General features: G+C 42.0%; 1 long non-coding RNA gene across 1 annotated transcript in view; it reads left to right on the forward strand.

The window, feature by feature from the left end:
• Positions 1-18,041, forward strand: part of LOC144771099 (uncharacterized) — a 169,993-nt gene that overhangs the window by 25,376 nt on the left and 126,576 nt on the right. Inside the window, exon 2 of the long non-coding RNA XR_013599106.1 lies at positions 11,133-11,249. This is a non-coding gene — a long non-coding RNA (uncharacterized LOC144771099). The remainder of the gene's footprint in view (positions 1-11,132; positions 11,250-18,041) is intronic.

Below are 18,041 nucleotides of genomic sequence, written 5' to 3' on the forward strand. Positions count from 1 at the left end.
TCCTGTCCACTCTGTCAAACGCAGTCGAAAAATCGATAAAAGCTGCGTAGACAGCCTGAGATTTAATGGACACATATTTATCTAGGATAGTTTGCAGCATGGCAATATTGTTCGTAACTGAGTGTTTTGATCTAAAACCTGCTTGATAGCGAGGGATCAGTCCAGATGAAAAGGCCCAGTTTTTAAGTTGATCCAAGACTTCTGCCATGAAGATCTTTCCTGTGGCATCCAACAGGGCAATTTGTCTGTAGTTACCAGGTTGAAGTCTTGATCCCTTTTTATGTATAGGTATGATGATACTCCCCTTCCACGACTTCGGGATTACCCCAGTGCTAAGAATGTAGTCGAAGAGGGGGGATAGCATCCTACTCCATCCTTTAGGATCGGTCTGGAGGATCTTGATTGGGATTTGATCAGGGCCAGTTGCTCCTGTTGATCTCGCCCTTCTTATGTGTATCTCAATAGAGAAGGGGGTAGATGTTCCGCTATTTAAGGATTCAGTTTCTGTATTGCTAAAAAACATATAGGCCATTTCTGAGGTGGTGTTTAATTTGTATAGATTAGCGAGATACGTTTCCCATTCATTTGGGGGCACCGGAATAGTTCGTAATGTTTTTTTCGTGCCCGTTTCTTTGGAGATTATGGTCCAGTAGGCGCGTTGGTTGTTCTGCTTTGCTGCTATCTGCAGATCCACTCAGTTTTTATCTTGGGTTATTCTCTTGTGTTTTTCTTTTTCTCTCCTCCGTTGGTTCTTTAGTTTATTAATTTCTACTTGTCTAGACGGTGAACCTTCTAAGAATTGTGCTCTTATCAATTTATTTAGCAGCTTTGTACCAGTAATTAGTTTTGGATTTTTGTTTTGAATCTTTGTAGATCTTGGTTGCGTCGCGTTTTCCTGCAATTTTTTGCGTTAGTTTTTTTATGATCATTTCAAAATTCGTTATTGGGTTTACAGAATGTGTTGTTTGAAGAAGCTGGTTAATGTCTATTATATTAGTTATCTTATTAAGTGTCACTGAGTTCCAATAAATCCGCCTTTGTTTTTGATTTACCATGACTGTACTAAGCTTTTACATAATTTGACTAGGAGAACATAGATGTATTTTCCATCCTGTACATAACTGTGGGATAGCGTGATCGCTACCATGAACAAAATTCATTTTAAGTTGTAAGGCGGACCCAAACAGGTCGAAACTGGATATCATATAATCCAAAAGTGAGGAGCTGTTATTTCCCTGTCTCGTATTTGAGGCGGGAATGTCACCTTCCACATTCCCGTTTAATATGGTCCCATTTAACATTGGAAGTGATGCTAGTAATATTTTTCCCCTTTTCTCCGCCTTGTTCCCTTTGGGAAATAACGGTATGGAAATTTCCAGCGCCTCGTCTTTATACCAATTAGTCCATTTTGATATTTCTTCGTTGGACACTTTTCCATGAAGGTCACCCATGATGAGAAACGATGGATAATCATGACTTTCAATTATTTGTTCAATGTCATATAGGATCTCTATCATCATTCCATCCATTTTTACTCCAGGCGGGATATAAACATTAAAGATTAGTACGTTTTTTAGGGAATCTGAGAGGTATGTCCTGCACGTAACCTTAATACATTGGTAGTTATAAGATTTCGTTGGGATTATTTCTTGGGCCCAGTTATACTCTTCGCTTAGTAAAATTGCTATCCCGCCCTTCGCATGCCCCCGCTCAACCCGCAGGGCAGGAATGTCATATATGAAATATCTCTCCAGATTGAAATTTTGTGTACTCCATGTTTCTTGTAGGGCCACAATAGCGGGTGAGTTTTTTACTAATTCTGCCATTTTTTCTTTAGTTTTTCCCACTATATTCCAAGAAGAGATCACTAGGCCTGTGCTAAACAGAAGAGTTAGTGTCCTTAGTTTGCTTATTACTGTTCAGGGTCTCAGATATCCAATCCTATGACTGATCCCTCAGTGTTGTTTCCTTGCTGAGGGTGCTTTTGCTCCAGATTTCCCTTTCGCCATTCTTTACTGAGACAAATAAGTTTGCTACAGGGCGGTCTAAGGGATGGATCTTTTTGTTTGTAAGTTGGTACGTTTTTTGAGAAGCTTCAAGCGGGTACATCATATTGTGAACTTCATTTTTTAATACTGGGATCAAGTCATAACCACATTTGTGGAGAGTCTCACTCTCCTTTAGAATAATTCCTGGTAAGGCTGGAGACCAGAACTCTACAATTGCAGTTTTTGTTTTCGCTTAATCCGGAAACATTACTAGTTTGATCTCATTTCGCGCTAGAAATTGTAGCGGCTGGATCTTCTGCAGTAGGTTAATGATTCGACTGCGATTGAGTGGAGCTTCATCGATAGGGAATAACTCTGTGATTTGTAGGTAGTTGGATCTTATCTCCTCTACTTGAGATCCTTTTCTCTGTGATTCTGGGTGTCCTATGAGTGTCCCTCTTAAAGTTGGACTTACCGGGCCATGTATGAAATTAGTATCCTTTGGATTTAGTGTGGAGTGTTGATATAGATTTTTGTTATTGGTTTTCACCAGTGTCTTCTGGTGCTTTATACTCGGTGTCGGGGACAGTGTTGGTCTTCCTTCGTGATCTGGTAAAGCGTTAGGTAGGGGAGTCGTATTCTGAAATTTGATTTTTGTAGCCTTCTTCCTCTTGAATCTTCTTATCGCCTTTCTCTTTTTTACCTTTCTTTGCCGTTGTTTCTTTTTTGTTTTTTCCGAGTCCTGTACATCTTCGCTGGTTAAACCGGTGTCAACGTTTGTTTCAGGATCAGGTATTACAGGACTGGTCATGTTTAATTTGGTTTTGCTTTTTGTAAAAATGGGGTAGTACATCACAGATTGTTGGTATGGTTCTAAATTAGTTTCCTCTTTAAACAGTTTTCTGAGTGAATATGCGATGATGTCTCTCTGCTTTCCCACACTTTCGCCAGATGATTTCTGCCCGGTTTGTGTTGCAATTTCTTTTTTCAGGGGAGGAGGCACAATATCCATTTTGGTTTTTAAGTCATCACCGATTACCTCTTGACATGTGCCACACGCTCCTGTTATTTTTGTTGTTTTTGATGACCCGATTTGTTCTTTCTTCTTTTTTTCCTCGACCAGAAATTTCAAAAATTCCAATTTGTACGTCAAGTGTTTGATCAGAGTTTTCCAGTATGTTACCTAAATAGTTTAGAACTGATTCCACAATATTTTGTAAAATAAACAATGATTTGGAGACTGGAGTGTAATTGTTAGTTGAGCCGGTAGTTTTAAAGATAGAGAGATCTGGTGAATTTTCGAGATGGCCCTCTATATCCATTGATTTTTGTGGAGTGCTGTTTTGTATGTTGTCGATCCCCCTTTGGAGTTCCATTTGAGATGTTCCATCCTTGGTGTTGATATCTGGGCATGTGATGTTGCAATCGAAAGACTGTTGTATTTTGAAAAGATCGAGTGCTATTGATCCGGTTGCCATTAAATCTGAATTTAAGTCCACCTGGTCAATTAAGGTATTTTTTTTCCCCTGATTCAGGAATTATTTGGATTTGGTCTTGAGTTTGGTATATTGCGCCTTTTCCAGCCTCAGTAACACCTACTGTTTCCAAATTTACCTGATTTTTTACTATTTGCTCCTGGTCGTCTGGGTTTGCTTTTGCGAAGTACTTTCTAATTCCAGGGGTTGCTATTGACTTTCCATTTCTTAGTGCCTTGTTGGTGCTCTTTCTGATTGCCTCATCCGTTCCCATTCTTTTCATAAAGATGGTTCTAGATCTGAGCTTCTTATAAGCCATTCGCTGTATTAGGTCAGTTGGAGATGACGTGTTGCTGTCCAGGGGTCCGAGCAGGGCGGGAACTCTATATATTTTTTTCCCCTTCTATTCCCTGCTTTTGACCCACAATAGAAGTGCCACTCAGACCTACTTCCAGCAAACACGATCGGGTAACTAGACTTCAGGGCCAGTGTCCGGCGCACCGCTCATGCAACGCCAGCACCGGCACCCAAATCCAATTCCCCAAGTTTGTTCCTTGTAGTGTTATACAGTTTTTAGAGGACTGCTCTGGACTCCTCACCACTCCCACGTAGAGCAAGGAGACTCACTTAAGAGAGTACTTAGCGTCTTGTGACTCCTGACGATGGAGGCGTGAAGACCTGGGCTCTGTTGTGGCTCCTGGCGGTAGCGGCGTGAAGATCCGGACTCTCAGCAGTCAGGTAAGATTCCCCCCGCAGTGATCACCAATTATCTTAGTCTAAACTGGCACCGACCTAGCAGTGGTAGAAAGGTCGATACAAAATACAAAATGTTGATGTGAATTAAATGGTGGGCTTGATTGGGGGGTGGGAAAAGCTGTAGTTAATGTCCCTTGTTACAGCTCTCCCCGCTGCTCGCAACCCATTAGTCACTTCGCCCCCTCCATTTCATCCACGTTTCCCTTCAATCAAGGGGGGGAGGATTGCGCTGTCGGGGAGAATTGCTGCTATGCTTCTGTGTGGCGGGCGGTGCTCTCAAAAGGGGTTGGGGAGGGTTGCTACTATATATGTAGTGTGGCCAGGTGAAGAGGCAGTGCGACAGGCTGGCTCACCTTGCTTCCCTTGCTGCACTCGACTGGAGTAGCCCTCGCGGTGCAGTGACGCCGCAGTTCTCGTCTCGTCATACAAAACGGTGCACGCATACCGCCCTTTCCAGCGTGCTCCTCGGTGTTGCAGGCTCCGAACACCAAAACACCAAAGCGCCCAGCTCACCCACCTCCCATGCCGGTGCTGGTGCAGTAAGGCCGGCTGCCAGAAGTACAGGGGGTGCAGGGAATACGGGAGAGGTCCCCTGCGCTGAAGCCAATGCTTGCCGCTTGACGCTGCCGCTGCCCGCCGCCTTCACTTTACCTCGGCGGCGGCAACAGATGCGGCTTTTCGGCTTCTCGACCTTCGGCAGCTCCGCTCCTCTGATCTGCTACGGATCACTGAAAGAATATCGACTACCACAATATCGAGTACCCAAAATATCGAGGTGAAAATATCTACTACAAAAATATCGAGTTTGTATGTACAAACAGGTAAGTACAAAAATATCGACTACAAAATATCGTTTACAAAAATATCGTTGTAAAAAATATCGACTTTACTAAAAACAATGTTTAATTACATTAATATAAAAAATTAATTACTAAAATATAATTAACAATACTTAAAATAACTTTTAATAATTAAATATTTAATGAAAGTAAAAAAATATATATATTTTTAATCATATTTCTTAAAACATATATATATAGTAACAACATTTAATTAAATAATAGGCAATATTGTATATGTACCCCAAAAACCCAAAACTGACCCTGAACCCTAAAAATACCCCTTTACCCAAAAACTAAAAACTGACCCTGAACCCTAAAAATAACCCTTTACCCAAAAACTGAAAACTGACCCTGAACCCTAAAAATAGCCCTTTACCCAAAAACTGAAAACTGACCCTGAACCCTAAAAATACCCCTTTACCCAAAAACTGAAAACTGACCCTGAACCCTAAAAATACCCCTTTACCCAAAAACTGAAAACTGACCCTGAACCCTAAAAATACCCCTTTACCCAAAAACTGAAAACTGACCCTGAACCCTAAAAATACCCCTTTACCCAAAAACTGAAAACTGACCCTGAACCCTAAAAATACCCCTTTACCCAAAAACTAAAAACTGACCCTGAACCCAAAAAATACCCCTTTACCCAAAAACTGAAAACTGACCCTGAACCCTAAAAATACCCCTTTACCCAAAAACTGAAAACTGTCCCTGAACCCTAAAAATACCCCTTTACCCAAAAACTAAAAACTGACCCTGAACCCTAAAAATACCCCTTTACCCAAAAACTGAAAACTGACCCTGAACCCTAAAAATACCCCTTTACCCAAAAACTGAAAACTGACCCTGAACCCTAAAAATACCCCTTTACCCAAAAACTAAAAACTGACCCTGAACCCTAAAAATACCCCTTTCATTTAACATAATTAGCAATTAATCAATTAAATAAAATTAATTACCAATTACATTTTAATTAATTACCAAACATTTTTTAATTAACAATTAATTAAATATTACTACCAATTATTAAATTAACATATTTAATTAATTATAATTAAATTACTTCCCACCCTATTCCCCTATAAACCCACAACCCGCTAGAGAAAATACATTATTTTAATTGACATAATTAGCAATTAATCAATTAAATAAAATTAATTACCAATTAAATTTTAAATAATTAACATATATTATTTAATTACCAATTAATTAATTATTACTACCAATTAATAAATTTACATATTTAATTAATTATAATTAAATTACTTCCCACCCTATTCCCCTATAAACCCACAACCCGCTAGAGAAAATAAATTATTTTAATTGACATAATTAGCAATTAATCAATTAAATAAAATTAATTACCAATTAAATTTTAAATAATTAACATATATTATTTAATTACCAATTAATTAATTATTACTACCAATTAATAAATTTACATATTTAATTAATTATAATTAAATTACTTCCCACCCTATTCCCCTATAAACCCACAACCCGCTACAGAATTAAATTACACAATAATTAAAAAAATAATTAATAAAAAAAAATAATAAAATAAATTGACACTTTTCACACATATTATAACATAAACACACTATAAATAATTAAATATTATTTAAAAAACTATATTTTTTACTATCTAGATTATATACTTGGATATTTTCACTGTCTATATTATTTACAGTCGATATTACTTCACTTACCTTAAAAACGATATTTTGGCTGTCGATATTCTGTCTAGTCGATATTTTCTCCAAACGATATTTAAAACTCGATATTCTGTCCAGACGATATTTTGGAGTCGATATTATGTCTGTGCACCATCTGCTACACCCTCCGCCTCCTTGCTGACATGAGCCTTCCACTAGCTCCGGCAGATGCAGCCTCGACTGCGTTAATGGCATTGATGGCGCTAATCTCGGCCCCCGCCGCGTTGCCGTATCTCCTGCAACTTTGGGGCACAGCTCACGGCGGATCACGGTAGCTCACGGCAGCTCGCGGCAATTGGCGAGCCGGTGCGGCCCCCAATGCGGGAAATTCAGCGGGAGATTCAGCGGGTGAACGTTTACCGAACGGAGTGATATTCTTCAGCGTCTCCGCTCCGCTCCCGCTCCCGCTCTGCTCCTCTGCGTGCCTGCTTCTGGCTCCGGTCCCTCCGAAAAGCTGGACTGAAATCTGGAATCTCTCTAAACCTTCATCTAGAAGACACTAATCAAGGCGAAGCCCACAACCTCATACTCAATATGCAGGCATTACAGCTTGAACAAGAGTAACCCATAGAAAAAACAGAAATACAAAGAAGCCATAAAAACATACCAAACAGAAATCAATAAAGCTCAGGCACAATACTATGAGGAGAAAATTAACCTGGCATTCAATGCACCCAACTGGTGGTAGCCCTCAACTACCCAGATGGCAGCACAATTGACCTGGAAGAATGCCTGACTGAAGTGGCTATCTGGATGGATCAGTCTTGCCTGAAGCCTAAAGGGGACGAGACCGAACTTATGATCCTCGGTAACACAGCCAGGGGCCCCACCAATTTAAGATGGCCAGCATGTCTCAGACCAATCCCCAAACCCAAGGAAAAGATAAAGAGCCTTGGATCTGGCTGGATAAGTCACTAATACTGGAGCACCAAGCGGTACAAGTGGCAGCTACATGCTTTGGCATACAAAGGCAACTTAGGAAAATTCTACCACTTCTCCCTGACACTGCACGTAGAACGATGGTACAAGCCCTTATACTCCCCCGATTAGACTACTGCAATGCTCTCTATCAGCGCACCCCTAATGCTGTAATAAGAAACTTCAAGTGGTACAGAACTGCGCAGCTAGACTACTTTACAGCATCCCGAGAAAATAATCAGCCAAGCCAGCACTGAGATCACTGCACTGGCTCCCCATTTCTGAGCATGTTAGCTTCAAATCACTCTGCATTGCACATAAGACCCTCTGGGGCACAGGCCCAAAAACTTTTTCCACCCTGGTCTCTTTTCATCGCCCTCAGCGCAATCTGAGATTTGCCAATCTGTTCCTAGCCAAGGTACCAAAGATTAAGAGGCAAGAACAGGGGGACTTGTGTTTTCGTACAAAGCAGCCACTCTGTGGAACACACTTCCCCTGCAACTTAGATCCACACCACAGCACCTCGCTTTCAGGAAACAACTAAAAACATGGCTCTTCCAGAAGCGGCAGTAGAACAGGATTGTGTAATGCCTTTGCAATCAGCGCTGGGATGCCTAAGGGTAGCCATGCCCTATATCAAGAATCAATTTAATAATAAGAAGAAGTCCCAAGCAACACATTGTGCACGTGCTTTTGCAGCTTGAGCCCCTCAGCATTTATGCCTTGCGATCATGGGCATGCAGGAGCAAGGTGAGTCTCAGATGCGCAGGGTGCGTGTCGTGGTGATGGACAAGGTTTTGGTGAGGAGTACCTGGTCATCGTGTGCACCAGAGAAGAGGTGAGACTCGGACACGCAGAGTCTGTGTCGTGGTGCAGCCAGGACATTGGTGAGGAGCATCTGGTCATTGTGTGCACTGAAAAAAGAAGTGAGACTCAGACGTGCTAAGTGCGTGTCGTGGTGCAGCAAGGGCGTTGGTGAGTAGCGCCTGGTCATCGTGTGCACCGGGAGAAGAAGTGAGACTCGGACACGCAGAGTGCATGTCGTGGTGCAGCCAGGGCGTTGGTGAAGAGCGCCTGGACATTGTGTGCACCGGGAGAAGAGGAGAGACTTGGACGCGCAGGGTGCATGTGAAGAGCGCCGGGTCATAGTGAGCACCAGAAAAGAAACGAGTCTCGGACACGCAGAGTGCGTGTTGAGGTGCAACTTGAGGCGCTAGTGAGGAGTGCCTGGGTAGTGCGTGCGCCGAATTCAAAGTAAATTTCCACAGTGCTAAGGGCAAGTCTTGGTGTTCACTAAGACCACCGGAAGGAGGGCCAAGTCATTGGGCCCTCGGTGTGAAACAGCAGCGGCCAGGACCAGCATCCCTGGAGGAACTGAGCCGCTAGCCTGAGTTCACCGTACCTCGTGACAGAGTTCTGGATCAAGGCTGAAGTCGCTGAAGTGGGAGAGGAGAGTGGGGTCACGCCCCCCCCCAGGTAACGTGGATCATCACCTTGGATGTGGTGTGGGCAAGGAGGGACAATCTCTTGGCCTCTCGCTTCTGTCAGCTGCGCGAGCCTGATGCTTTGTCTTGGATCCCGGCCCGTGGTGGCTAGGGGTGGGCGGAAATTGCGTAATCAGGGTACGCAAAACTCTGCAAAAGTGCCACAAAATATTGCGAAGACGCGTAAGTGATTGCCCCACCTGTTCGTGAAGTTTTTTGCGTGATCGCGTTGGAAATGTGTCGCCAAATTGCCCATGCGGTCACTAATGGGCGCGTCCATCTTGTTTTCGCTTGTCCCACCCATTTGCGATGCCAATTTCCTTTTCCGTGTCACGTATTGCATGCTCCCGCCTGTTCGCGATGAGTATTTCCAGTTCGGGAACACGTATTACGTGTTTACGATTCTTTTTGCGTGTTCGGGGGTGAAATATCGTGCAAACTTGCCCACATGGTCGCAAAATGTTGTTTTTCACTCTATTCTATGGATCTGGGCCTGGTTTTCTATCCTCCCTCTACCTCTGCAAGCCTTTGTTTCGGTACACTTTTTTAAAAATCTTTCTATTTATTATCTATCTCTCTATTTTCCTGATTCTATATTTTGAGGTTTTTTCTACTTTTTGTTACTTTTTCACCTACTCTTTTACTCTTTTGCTATAACTTGCTTTTTCTTTTACCTACTTTTCCAATTCCTCCCTTTTCTTTTCCGCCCCGTCCCCCCCAGAGTCCTGGAGCCATGGCTAAGGGAGAGGGCAAGGCGAAGGGCAAGGGCAGGGCTGCTCGCAGTCGCAGCCACAGCCACGACCGCCTTCCCTGTGGAAGAGTGCGCCCACATGGGGTGCATGCACAGGCCTTATTCGGTGAGGCGGAGGTGGCTGTGCTTGTTTTTTTTGTCCAGCGCCACCTCCCCTCAACCCTGGCAGCAGGCGTCAGGCCTGGGTCCGGGTACGTGTTCCGGGAGCATCGGCAGCGGTGCGCAAAGATGCGTGTTTGGCTGCTCTGGTGTCCAGCACACCCATAACCAGTTGACGCACCTGTGGTCTGATATCCTGGACTGGGAGCAGGACCTGCTGGACCTGCTAGGGCTGGAGGTCCCGGGGCTTTGAGAGTAGCTATTTAATTGTTACTACTTTGTGTCTGTTCTTCTGCTCTGTGTTATGTATTGCAAATATTTTTTTTTCCGAACAGCAAGAATGCTGCTGCTTACATTGCAGATAAATTACGTTTAAAAATCTTCTGTGATTGTTATGACACAGGTGCTTGGCAATACTAATCTTACTTGTTTGCAACTTTGTGCTTGCTTGGCATGATTATGTAAGAGTTTACTTTAGAGAACTTAGGTAATGCTAGAGAGACTCTAGTCCTACCTTTGTCCACCTGCCACTAAGAAGAGATAGTGGTGGATTGAGAAGTTTAGTTTAGTTACTTGTTATTAGTAGGTACGTTTTTTAGTGGTCTGCATGACGCATCCTCTGTCACATCACGGATTGCTGAGTGCTGCTTACCCCAGACCTTAGTAGAACCTTTTGTAGTTTGTTTATTGAGTGGTGATATAGGCTTATTATTTATCACAAGCGGAACATCAGCAGGAACCAACCAAATCTACAATTTGGTGTATGCAAAAATGTATGCATGTGTCCTCCATTGCGTTTTTGCAGACTTAGTGAACAATTGGCCCGTCTGGAATAGGTGGGCTAGGTGAGGTGGTACTTAGGTTTAGTTCGTATTTTGGAATCAAAATGGAACACTGGAATAGTGTTCATAAATATATCACATAATAACAACACGGACCGCGGCGAGAATCCTTCAATACTACTAGTCGCCCAGATTTAGAATCAATTTTATTGCAATGACTTGTTTCCATAAATGTTTTTTTGAGCGTTTAAAAAAATATTTTGTTTGTTTCACACCAATCATCCATGTTCGTCTCTTTCTTTCTTACATCTTTCATGTTCAGCACCTAGGAGCAGGAAGACGGGGTCGGAGTCAGCGGGAGCAGTTGGACAACACAAGGGACAGGAGGAACAGGACCAGGACCGTTACTCTATCGAGGGCTCTGCTGCTGGTGGCCCCAGTAAGTCTTTCTGTTTTTAATATTAATAATTATTATTCCCTAACTTTTACTGCAGCTTATTTTTTCCGAACTATTGTTTCTGGTTCCTAATGCTATTTTTTACCAATTCTCCTTCGATCTAGACTAACTGTTTCTAATTCCTGTTATCCCTGCCTCTAGTTGCCTCTGCTATGACTCTGTGTACTACTACTATTAGTCTGTCTGTAGCTAAGCTTGCCCAGTTGGCCACTCTTTATTTAAAAGGTTTTAAATAAAACTCAGATTCACCAGTAGCTCTAGCTCTAGCCATTGAGTCCAGTCCTTTGGGTTGTCCTCTTCTACTACTTCTTGTTTTCTTAAACTTGAGGCTTTCTTAATCTTGAGGCTTTTTGACAATTCCCACCAACAAAATGCCCAACCAGATTTTACTATTTTTGATAGGATAGGATATACTACTACAGTTGTAGGGATTTTACACATACAGAACTTTGCACAAGAAAATAGGACGATTGAGATGGAAGGTTTGACCTTCCTCACGCCTCAATCAGAACCCACCACAATCTCCTGCCCGACTAGTTATAGTAGTGTCTCATTACTATTAGCTGTCTGAACCCCCCCAAGATACCCAGAGCATAACACTCCCAACCTCTCAGTCACAGAAGCAAAGCACATGCACACCCTTCCTTTCGCTCACTCATTCGTGTAAGTCCACACCAATTACCACCGAGTCTATGTAAGTTCAAAAGGTTTATTTTCAACTGACAAGCTCCGTATGTTGTTCTTTTTTCAGTTTAAAAAGAATTTTATTTAAGAATATAGATGTGTCATTATACAATAAATGCTATTAAGCAACAAACAATGAGAAACAAACATTGGAATACATATGTATTCCAGCATAAATAATAGAAAAAAAAGAAGGAACAATTTTATCTGTATTAAGTAAACAAGCAAAATATAGTAATTTAATTACAAAAGAAAGAGAAGTAAAGTTAGAGAAGTCACGGAGGCCTGAGTACTTCTTGTTGAGAGGGCTTCAGTAATGAAAGTTTTTTGGCACTGGTGTCGAAAAATGTCATAACTGGTAACCATAACTGAAGTCCTTTGAAAGCAGTGGGCGACGGTGAATTGGAGAAGGTATCCAGTCTATGGTTATGGCATACATCATACCACCAGGCCTTGAAGGAGATTTTCGTAAAGTCCTTCCAATTTTGTGTTATTTGTTGGAAAGCAAATGCTATCAAAAGATCAATTATTTTAAAATTAGTTGCATTATTATCCCATTCTGGTGAAAGGCGTCCTAAAAAGATGTGTGTTGTAGAGAACGGGAGATGTGTGCCAAAAATTACGTTGATTCGAAGCCAGACCTGTTTCCAAAAATTATATACTGGTGTACATGAAAAAAACTGGTGAAAATGATCTGCATTTGGAGAGGTACAAGTCCAGCATGTATACGGAATATTAGGTAATCATTTATGTAGGAGTTGAGGAGATAAAAAAGTCTATTATACACATAAAACAATGTTTGCATTAAACTAGCTGATCTGGAGGATTTACGTATATTAATCCATAGATCGTTCCACAAAGTAAGAGAGCAATCAGTATTAAAATCTTTTTCCCACACCTTTACATTAATTGTTTTCTTTCTCAATATATTGTCAGAATGTAAGAAAAAGTATAATTGTGATTCCTTGGGCTTTATGTATGTGATTGGTAGGGTAGACAATAGTGATATTTGATAGCGATGTGTAGACCTCAAGGACAGCTTTACGGAGAACCTGAAATTTGGAGATGAATGAGGTAGGTAGATTATAAAGTTGCTTGAGCGTACAAAACGAAAGAAATTCTTCATTAGAGAACAATTGATGGACCCAGATTATGCCACGTTGTCTCCAGGATTTCCAGTAAAAAGGTCTATTACGTATTAATAATTCTTTATTATGCCATATGGGTGAATTCAAAAAGGAGTCGGGAGTATCATAAAGTAGAGGGAATATAGGGCTGAGTAATTTCGAGGTAAACTTGAATAATGGAGTAGAAAGTGTTTGAGGTTTGCGGGAAAATGAGAGGTATTCTTGAAATGAGAAAAGAGAGAGGAACAATAGTTCCACTGATGTCCAAAGAGGATAATCCTCATCAGAGTTAAGCAGCCAGTAAGAAGCTTGACGCAACAAAAAAAAGCTTTGTGATAAGCAGTAAAGTTCGGAAAATTGACTCACCTTCAGATTTAGGACGTGACAATTTTGAGATAGACATGCGCGATTTTTTCTTATTCCATACAAATGAGGACAATACTGAATTAGTGGATTTAAAAAAATTAGTAGGGATGGAGACTGGAATATTATATATGGTATATAAAACTATGGGGGAAAGCATCATCTTAATAGCTGACACTAAAATGGCCACCTTACAGATTGTAGCAGCGGCGTAGATAGGAAAAGCATATAAAATATGTGGTATTAAGGCATCAAAATCCAACTTGAGGAGTGGCCGGATAAGACGCCTTGCATTCCAAACAAGTGAGTTATGTGAGAAATGGCAATTCCATGTGAAGGTATGAAGAGAGGATCCAGTAAAATGTAATTCCTCTAAAATGGCTGCCATGCAAGAAGCAGAAATAACGTGAAAAGCATTAAAATGAGCATACTTCAGAACAAAGATAGCTTCCAAATTGCAGCAAAACTTAGGTGGGCCTGGTCTGTTAAGGCTGTGAATAGTGCTCTATTTGGAGGAGGTTGATGGAGCGCAATTAATCTTGCGGAGAAAACAAAATGGCGGCCGCATCAAAAACGGGATCGCAGTGAGGTCACTACCTCAAAAAACAGGTCCATTATGCAGCACAAAGACTTCTAGGCAAACCGAAATGGCCCTGGTACCTTCCGACATCGTTTCACATCGCCGGTGTGGTAGCGTAGAGCTTACAGCGCCGTGTCTTCAGGTCCCGCCGCGGAGCCTCACTCGGCAGCTGCCATGTCCTTGGGCGCCAAGCCACGGCCCCTGTATGTTGTTCTTTAATGCAGCACCAACAGCAAAATGCATAAGATTAAAACAATAAACATTGTTATACTTAGTTACACTTACAACAACTACAAGTCCTTATAACGAAGACAAAATGCAAAATCATGGTAACTGAACAGTGGTGGAAGCACCACCCTCCCGTTGGTAGGAATATAGTTTATATAAAATTATAAATGAAGATCTCTGAGCAAATCCTGCAGACCCCTCACTTATAAGAACATAGTACTGGTTATTCTGCAAAGCTCTGGTTCATAGAAGGGAATCTTCTGTCTGTTATGAGAAAAATGGTGCACATTAGTATATTGCAAGCATTCCTCAGTTGTGCCAAAAAGTGTAGCATTTTTATGATTAAGCAATATGGACTAACACCAAAACTCCGTAACAAAGTGGCTTGTTTTATTCGACCTTGTACGCAACGCTTACACAGTAGCAGTATGAGCTCATGTGGGCTCAAAGGCTAACTAAGCAAAGACTAGAATGACCCTAGGGACCATATACCTACTAGTGTCTACTCTACTGCCTGATTTATACTAGTGATGTATGTTGTATATGTATGTATTAACTCTGTTTTAAGTCTTGCTAGTGAAAAATAGGGGAAGGTGTATATGACATCTAATAAAATGTGTAATGTTTTTTCTAGGCGTACTACCAACCACCAGTGCCAGAGCCAGCGGCAAAGGCGACGCAGCTGCTGAGGGAGAAGATGCAGCAGTTGTAGAAGGAGCTGCTAGGGGTGAGCCAGCGGCAATGGCGGGCGGTGGTAAGTTATATTCCTAATCCTTACCTATTGACATTACACTCAGAAGTTGTTGTGAATGGTTGAAGACACCCTTTATTTAGCATTAGTAAAAGCATTAGCGGCAGATGAGGTGATTAACCAATGGCATCTTCTATCTGACTTCAACTCAGCTGTGAAAGTTTTAAGGAGAAGACTAAAAGTCTGATCAGATTACCTTTATGGATGGGTTGAACGAAATGGGAAAGAAGGGTGGAAGGAAGAAGGACGGGCGAGATTTAATATTTATGACTGGCAGAGAAGGATACGTGGGATGCATGCATGCATAGGTGGCTGATAGGAATCAGATGCATGGGTTGTTGAATGCCTGAAACTGCCACAAATGTTAAAGGCCAAGGAAGTGGGAGGAAAGATACATAACATAAATGTTATGTACTGTGCTTGCTAGTGCTACTGCGCCACTATGTGTAGAATTAATTTGTCTTACTGCTTTGCTAAGAGTATATTTTACAATAGTCTTGTTTTTCTTCTTGATATAGCTATTCCTTCCAAAGGGAAACCGGACAGGAAGGAGTTGGCAGCCAAGGCCGGGTGCAGAAAGCCAGAGGCCATACAACGGGAAAACCGTCGGCTGGTGGTTCTGGCAGAGGAAGAAGAGGAGGATGCGCCAGCAGCTGCAGCCTCCTCAAATGCCCCGGGCCCCAGTCACCCCCTCCAGTGTCACGGCGCCACTGCTGTCCCCCCCTGTGGATGCAATTGCTGCGCGTTGTTGTGCCGAGTTGCTCGGCTAGAGGAGCAAGTTCGTGTCCTCCAGGAGAGTCGAGCCAGCCGATCATAAGACCCTGTTAATTGCCCCTTTTTTATTTCTTCTTTTGGTGGGTGGGAGTCAGGCGTTGGGGTGAAGTTTCTTTGGAGAATTGTACATTTATTATGGGTTGGACTTTTTCGTTACTGACATTTTTTGGGGTTAGGGAGAGGGGTGGGTAAGGTGATGTGGGATTTTTTACATAGTTCATTTTTGTTAGGGGATTAAATTATATATTTATACTTTACATACGATGTTGGTAATGTTTTGTGGGTTACTGTATTACGTCACATTGTTTCCTTGCTAATGCAGGGCCACAGCCAGTGTTGGATTTAAATAATTGGCTGACTGTGTAAGACACAGACAGATACATGCAGCACCCCTCACTGAGTGACTTGTCCTACTAGTACTGTCAGTCTCTCCTCCTAGACTATGCTTTCTGCAACTGGACTCAAAGGGGTGTGTGAAATTGCATTAACCCCTTAATTGCTGCCGTCGGCCAACGGTCGTCACGGCCACTACCTCCCCAGTGCTGCGCACGACCGTTGGACGTCCAGTTCAGCACTGGATAATGGACAGCGCAGCACTGGGGAGGTTTGTTTACAAGCTCTAAAGGGGTTAATGAAAAAATGTCCATTATTAATTATGCCTCCCACAAACTTCTCTTACCTTTGCTTGATGTTTAACTTAGGCACAACAATGGCTGCATGGTGATGAAGGTTTTCTTTCCTAACTTGCCTTGGTTGTGGTGGTAGTAGTAGTAGTAGACACTGGCAGTAGCATTTGCAAAAAAAGAAAATGAGACTGTCAGTCACCTGAGAGAGACTGTTGAAGGAGTAGTAGAATGAAGTACAGTACAGAACTTACTACCAAACAATAATATGCAAAACTACAACGCAACATAATGGTGGTGGGGATAGCCTAGTACATATAGTTATAAACTCTAGTTGTGTAGAGTCATTCTACTAGGCATACAGTACACTGGACACAAGCGTAACCGTTAGTGCTGTGTAGGAGGGTGACAACACATCAAATCGATGCCTGCAATGAATGCATGTATATTAGGTTCCTTTGGTAAAAAAATTACTTCTCAAATATACTGCTCATTGGTGGGCCTGCAGAAGAAGATCCTCGCCCTGCCTTGAAATTGAATTACTGTTGCTTTTGCCACATCCGCCCCAGCAAGCGTGTGATAAATTTTTGGTGTACATCTAATTTAGTCACACCTCAATAAGTCACACAGCCCGGGGAAGAGGGTTAGGGTTTGTTGAATGGTTGGAAAGGGGGGTTTGGGGAAAGGTTTGACAAAGAAAAACAGTACGCATGGACAAACAACAAAACACAATCTTTGTAGACTACCATATCCATATCAATCTGTTAATGGCCTGTAATTGTAGATGGAAAAAGAAACAGGATATTGAGAAACCAAGTCGAAAAAAATGCACAGGTTATTGTGTAGTGCAACAAGAACACTTTCAGAGGCGGCATGGATGCATCATGTCTACTCTAGTCTGTTTCCAGCATTAACCTACAACAACAACAGGACAGAGCAGGCCCACGGTGACTGCACCCTTTGCACATCCTCCATTTAGGGTACATTTTTTGAAAGAGTTAGACAAAGCACATATCCAGCAACATAGCATTTTACAATTTAAGTGACTAAATCAATACACTGCAGTCATACCACACTACACTCGACTCAACCGCTACACAGACAGTTAGGTCTGCTGTGGTTGTGGTTGACTTGTTTACCTTTTATGCCACTCATAAAATGCCCTGACTTATTCCATCAATCATCTCCGATCCTACTGAGTGACTGCGAAGCTACTATGTCACTGTGGTCATCATGATGGTGTTGTTTAACTCAGTCTGTAGTGTACCAAGTGAGTTCAGATTCCTTATTCAAAAATGCAATGGATCGGTCTGCATAGAAGTACAATTTTGTTATTAAACAACAAGAGTGGAAATATTGACTTGAGTCACTGTTAGTGTGTAGATTAAATATTAGTACACTTTGAATTCACTTCATGCACAACAAACAACAACAACACAAACACCAACCACTCAGAGTTGGTGTCCACTGCAGGCCATTCATTACCTGTTCCTTCTCATCTTAAGTGAAGGAACAGTCTCTCTCGCCATCATCATCATGGTATTGTCCTACTCAGTGTGCAGTGTACAGATTGAGTCCTCATTCTATATTCAAAAAGCAATGTATTAGCCTGCAGTAGAAGTACACATTTGTTATTAAAGAAGG

The sequence above is a fragment of the Lissotriton helveticus genome, chromosome 1_1 (assembly GCF_964261635.1).
Source record: "Lissotriton helveticus chromosome 1_1, aLisHel1.1, whole genome shotgun sequence".
NCBI classification, from domain to species: Eukaryota; Metazoa; Chordata; class Amphibia; order Caudata; family Salamandridae; genus Lissotriton; species Lissotriton helveticus.